A 6,682-nucleotide genomic window follows, 5' to 3' on the forward strand; every position below is an offset into this window, starting at 1 on the left:
TATAAAATGCATTCTGTGATTTTAATGTGAACCATAACATAGTACAGATAAGGTATATTTAAAAACTAAGCTTCTGTCAGAAAAACACGAGAGGTTATTAAGTTTATCTTGATTATCTTATGAGAGTTTTTGACAGAATATATTATCAAGTATCTTATTGGATGTGAACCCTTGCTACCTATAACAATTTACATGAAATACCAAAGCCACTTACTCTAAATATTTTCTATTAGTCCTAAGAATCTATAAAGTCAGTCCATCACCATTCGACAGACTTGAATCTGGCTATGTGTAGGTTTCAAAATCTTAAGAGATTAAAAACCATTCAAAATCAGGCATGTTTTTAATGTAAGTCTGTATCACTCTGTCTCCTAAAGAATTTTATTCCTGACAATAGCTGGGAAGTAGAATTATTTTTTGATACTGTTTGCAGCTAATGGCAGAAATTGAGGGAGTTACAAATAATGGAGAGAGATGATCATAAAAAGAGCAATTGGAAGATTTAGCACTCCAGCTGCCCTAATCAATATGCAATTATTACTTTCAGGAACACAGAATTATTGATGCTTTAACAGCTTTTCATTGTTTTAAATTCTTTGCCTTGATTTGAAGGTAATCTGAAGTGGACAATATACTGGTACCTTTTGTATTTTATTTCAGTGTTTTAAGTCACCCTCAGTGTTTAAAAATCCATGTTTTTATTTCAAAAAGTGCCTGTTACCTACAAAATCCTAATGACAATTTGCTTCTAAAAACCATCACCACAGAAATGTTGGAAGTACTCTGTGAGAGCAGAGGACCTTAGGTTCTGCTCCTGCTATAAAATGAGATTACAAGGCTGTCTCATCATTCAGGAGAGCACTGGGACACAAACGTGGTAACAAAGATAAGTTTAAAATCAGGATGGCACACAGCTTCCCTCCTCTTCCTTTATTATTTTTTACTCTGATTTTTTAAAAAAAGTAATTTTTTTTTTCAAATGTGTTTTCAATCAACTAGAAAAGAAGAGGAGGAGCAGCTGGGAAGACAACAAACTGCAGAGCAGGAAAGCAGAACTCAGCGTGTCTGTGTCTGTGTGCCACTGACATAACCAGGCACAGAACCCTTCCAAATGTAATCCTGTTTGTGTCACTGTTTGCTATACTCTCTAACTGGATTAAAAAGAAAAAGAAGACAAATCCAAATCCTCCAAGGGCTATCTTTGGAACATCTTCAGAGATTAATGACAGGCTCACAAATAGGAAACTGTTTATAAAACTCATTTATGGAGTGCCTCTAGATTAGGAGGCTGAGGAACTCAAAATAGTATGGGTAGGATAATGGAGAAAAACTCCAGAACAAGCTTTCCGGGTTATTTTCAGATTATGTTGTCATTCTCTTTTTGTGTCTGTCTCTTCTTTTGCTTGAAAGAAAAAGAATTTTCTAGGTTTTATTTATTTTTTGTATCTGTTTGGGATTAATGAAGCATGTATTTGTGAAGTGTGTGAAGTCTGGCAATGTGATTGTTACCTCTGGCTCCAAGGGAAGGAATAGACTGACAGCAAGTTACTGGTATGTCTGAAACAGGGGGAAAAATGTGGAAAAAAAAGAATGTTGGACACATTCTGTTTATCCATTGGAAGTATTCTGGACATTATGTCCAGACTTATTCCAAACTTCAAATTGTCCAAGAATAGTATTTTGAGCCTCAAATTCGCAAACCTCACAAGTAATTTCCATTCAAAATCAAGGTAGTTGCTTTAAAAAAAAATGTTATTTAAAAGAAGGTACAGCCAAATAAAGCTCATGAAATTGCTTAGGTTACAATTCTTTTCTATCTTGTTGCTGAATACCTAAATTACATTTTATAATTCCTTACACATTATGAGGATTAGTAGTATAATTTTTCCAAATGGTATCCTCAACATGCAGTTAATCCACAGATTAAGGATCTGGTGCCTTGTGACTCCTGCCAGGACTATTGGAACTGGTACAGTCTTGAGAGAAGTTGGTGTTAGATAAACCATAATGTCTTCAGTGCCTGTACAGAAATGTATGTGCTCTGGCTACTGAACAAGCAAAATTGTCTCTCCACCTCATTTGTACAAAACGACATCTATCATTGCTGGCCAACACTTCCATTTGTGCACTGTGACCCTTTCAGAGACAAAAGAAAAAATACACTTGTTCAACACTGAGTCTTCTTTTATCACCTGATATGAAAAGAACTCTACTTGCTCCATTAAAAAATTGTTAAATAGCAGGACTTGGAATGTAATGAATTGAAGAGACTGAATGCTAGATGCTAATTAGATGCACATATCAAAAATCAATTTAAGTGCTTCACTTATCAATACCCTGATGCTGCTTATACTTCACTAGTTCACAGTCCTATTTATCTACCAAAGTACACTTGTGTTTAGTAGTGTCAATAGTGGTATTTGTTTAATAGGTATTTTACTTAATGTCAGACTGCTGATCACCTAAACTTTCAAGGGCTGGGAAGAACAATAACTGTGAAAAAATGCACATAACACCTCATAAGACAGGCATTGGTACTCCAGGATACAAGTGAGACCCTCCATACAACTGATTCAAAAAAATGTTGCAAAAAACTATAAAGAACCAAACCTGAAATATCTAAGCAGTTAGTTTGGGAACTGCTGTATTAACAAGATGACCAACAAGATGACCCATGTGATTAATACTACCATGTGACTGGTGTTGTTTACTGCTTGTTTAGATTTTTAATCCCACAATTTTTAAGACAGCTTCATGACTGAGGGATATTGTGTGCACACTAGGAAATGGCAGTACCACAACCCCAGATCTTTACCTGCATATTTTCAAGATTGGCACTTTCTATTACCTCCAGGTATGCAGAAAGCAGCAATCCTCAGATGTCCCAGCAGCTTCTTACTGGCTGACATCACTGCACGTAAGCAAAATCCTTTAATGTTATTTTAGTGATCAGTGTGTTCCAAGAAAAGGATAAGGGTACTAAGTAAGTAAAGTCCAGGACACATTTTGCAGCATAGTTCTCTGTAGTTATCACTTGGCCCCTGAGCTTCTCTACTGCAATTTTTTAGAACTGTAGGAGGGTTTATATCTCAAATTTTCCAATGCATCTTTTCCCAGTATTTTGTTTGAAAAAAATTAAGAGCACTTTTTAAAAATGAATTTGAGACATGAATTCAAACTGGGTCTAAGTTAGGACTTTCTTAGATGGAAAACAACACCTGCAAAACCCTAAAACTTTGCTACCTCAAACCCAGTGAAATAGAAACAGCTGTGAAATTTCAATACAATGCCTTGCACATTTTACTTGTAACATTTTTTCCCTACTGGGTATGAATCAATAAGTATGAGTTAGGCTATCACCATTCAAAGGCAATACTTCTGTGCTAGGTGTGCAGGTCCTGGGTCGAAGGACAGGGACCTACAGAGGCACATTTTAATGAAGAAATGTCAGCTTCCCGGCAATTTCTGTGCTTATGGGCTTGTTGAGACTGTGGAGACAGTTTTGGAGTGGGAAATTCCAAAATTCTTTTGATTGCTGATTTAATTGGATTCATTAGTTACCACTGGGCTTTTAAATTATTTTCCTGTTTGTCAAATATTCTGTATTATATGCGAAGTTAAAAAACAGTCTGAAAAGCACATTCTGTAAATTTGAAGGAATACAAACATTTCTCCTTTAGGAACTAAGTTAGGTCATGGGACATGAAAAAGCTGTTGAATAGTCACAGCTTTTCATCTGTAATGATCTGTGTTGGATGTTAAAGGTTTTGTATCCTATTAACAATCTCCTGAGCTAACGAGCCCCTTAAATGTGATTACAAGGATCACACATCTAAGACCTTCAAAAGGGGTTACGGAGCTCTTTTGATCAACTAAAGAAAATATCTGGCAAAGCTCAGGGTTGCTTTAGAGAAAACTATGAATTCAAATAAATAACTTATGCTTTTAGACATCCTTGATAATTCATTATGGTAGATGGCATCTATGATCAAAAGAATACTGAGCTAGATGTAGACAAACTCTGCGGTGGTTTTCCTAGAGGATATTTACTCAGGTGTTGCAGGAAGTACTGCTTCTCTGTAATAAACACCAAAGGGGAGGAGTTCCTTATATTTGCTACAGGCTGTGCTCAGTTAAGCAGCCAGAGAGGTCAAAAAACACTTCCCCAGAGAGGTAAGTTCTTTTATTCTTATAGTGGTGGTCTTCTGCTAGTTAAGCATGCTTGTTTATTTTCTTATGTTATCATGTATATATCTCCTGATCTTTTTTGGGTATCACTTGCTATTTGCATATGTACCTCATTAGCCATCAAAACAACGGCTCTTGAGTAGAATACTATTAAAAGATCAATTATAAAGAGAAAAAGAGATGAAAAGCAGGAACATATGTCTTAGGTCCCACAAACTCTTTGTGGCTGAACTCTGCCCAGGATTTGGAGCCTGGCAGCCAGGGACCTCCTTTTGTAGGGAGGGTCCACTGTGTCCTGCCTATCTGCATCCTGACTTGATTTGGATGTAGCATGATCTTTCACAATCTATAGAATATTACAGCCTTAATCTGGTGCCTTAATCACAAGGGCATCTTTCCCACCCCCCTACCCCTTGTTGTTATTAGAAGTTTCTGAGAATGTAGAAGTCTGAATGTATCAGTTCTGGAGTAAAAGAGGTCTATTATACTTATGTATGTTTCGGGTCCATTACATTTTAATAATGAAGAGTAAGACATTCTAAAAGCAACTCCCTAATGTGATCTAATGTTGAAGATGCTTTGAAAGGTTGTCTGTTCGTACTGCTTTCATATTTGTCACATAATAATTAAAAATAGTTCTCAGACTTGCACCCACAATATTTCTAATGAAGGTAAAAACCATATTGAAAGGCAAGGATAAAGTCTGAAACTAATCTAATCACAATCTGTTAAAAAGAGAGTGTAGTATAGATGCTGTCTTGTGGCATCAAGCAAACTTAACCTCATACCAGATACAGCTGGAGATGATCACACTTCATTTATCTTTTAATATATATATCTGGATATTGTCAATATATAATATTTGTCGTTAATTTTCTCAAATTTATTTTGGGGCAGAGAAAGCATATACCCATATTTACTCTTGAACCTTGAAATCTCATCTGAAAAGTATTCTAGATAACAGCAAAGCAGTAATTTTTTGGGAAAATGAGGGGCAACAGCCAAGGCAAATTGAGATGGAAAAAGAACATGAAGGAGTGAAAATAAAGGCAAAGGAAGAATGTTGCTGGGCTGCATGACACTGACTGTCACGTAATCATTTCATGACTAAATTTTCCAGCACCATCAGTGTCCATTTGACACACAGATTCCCTAAGGGCATAAATTCCCTGTTTGTTTCCACAGTGCCTAGTTCTATAGGCCTTGGACATTGGTCTTTAAACTTTAGCTGGTTTAACCTAGGACCCTTTCTGCAGCAACAGACTGCCATTACTTACATATTGTTCAGGATTACCTAAATGAAACAGATATGAGTTTTTTGGAGTTTCACAGTTCACCTGAAAAATTAATTAATGCCGAAGACATAATTTGTTCAATACTTTTAGTGGTTTATCGGAGCCCTGTCATGGAGTTTTGCCTTTGAGGTCCCTTTGACAGAGGGGGGGCTCATAGAGAATTTTAGGTCTTCAGAGCTAAGGCATGGTAACGTCGGCACACAGTGAGAGTTAGATGAGGTGGGCAGCAGCGGCTTTAAGACAGCGTTGCTAGAAGTAGACAGGAACATATCAGCTGATCACTGATGTTACTGTCTTTTCTGGTTCCCATGATTGCATCTGTACACTTCTCAGCTGCTTGTTCCAGGTCTTGGATGCATGCAAGCTCTTCCTAGAAGAGCTATGAGTACCCATCACTCCTTTTTGCACCAGAATTTCCACTGAGAGGTTGTAGCCTTTTTCTGATGGCGCACTCTGGCCAAGCTTCCGCATGATCAGAGGATTAGACTGTCATGCTTCAGCATATGATTTGCCATCCACTAGACATGCAGCCAAAAGGCACTGGGGTGCCAGGCACTCCCAAGCACAACTGAAAGCAATGAGATCTTTGCTCAGGGAGAGGGAGCTCTCCTTTTGAGAAAGATGTAAAACACAGCTCTGAAACAGTTCCCCTCGTGTCAGACCTGTCTGAAAACGAAACCCAGGTTCAAATATTATCAGAAAAATGAAAGGAGACAAACCCAACTCAACAGACATAGTCTCTGATGGAGGTACACGGTGCTGACAGAGTTTTGCCGCTTCTTTGCGGTGAGTTTGTTAGGGATTTTGCAAAGAAAGCCTAACCAGCATAATTAAAGCCTGGTTCATGTAACATACAGCAGCTGTACTTCTAAAATTTATCCATTTCCAACTTTTGAGTACTCTGTCTTGCAAATTCACCCCGCTATTACGTTATTACACTTAATGTTGCGCTGTTGCAATGCGGTCACCTCTCTGCAACAGGTACTAACGCGAGCTCGGGGCGTGCACCAGATGTGAACTATTTTTAGAGGGCCAGGTAGGTCCATTAGGTTTCCTCAGGGTAGCGCAGCCACGGGCAACCCCGAGGGCAGGAGCGCAGCTCTCCCTTGCCAGGCCAGCAGCCTCGCCGGGGCTCAGCTCCGTGTAATCCCCGGGGGACGGATCAGGGTGCGGGGCTGTGGCCCGGCTCTGGAGGCGGC

General features: G+C 38.4%; 1 protein-coding gene across 1 annotated transcript in view; it reads left to right on the forward strand.

The window, feature by feature from the left end:
* The first annotated feature begins 4,070 nt into the window (after positions 1-4,070).
* The window catches only part of MYO3A (myosin IIIA), a 116,322-nt gene continuing 113,710 nt past the window's right edge, over positions 4,071-6,682 (forward strand). Inside the window, exon 1 of the mRNA XM_031059326.1 lies at positions 4,071-4,173. The gene's annotated coding sequence lies outside the window, so the exon portion shown is untranslated. The remainder of the gene's footprint in view (positions 4,174-6,682) is intronic.

The sequence above is a fragment of the Geospiza fortis genome, unplaced genomic scaffold (assembly GCF_000277835.1).
Source record: "Geospiza fortis unplaced genomic scaffold, GeoFor_1.0 scaffold75, whole genome shotgun sequence".
Lineage (NCBI taxonomy): Eukaryota > Metazoa > Chordata > Aves > Passeriformes > Thraupidae > Geospiza > Geospiza fortis.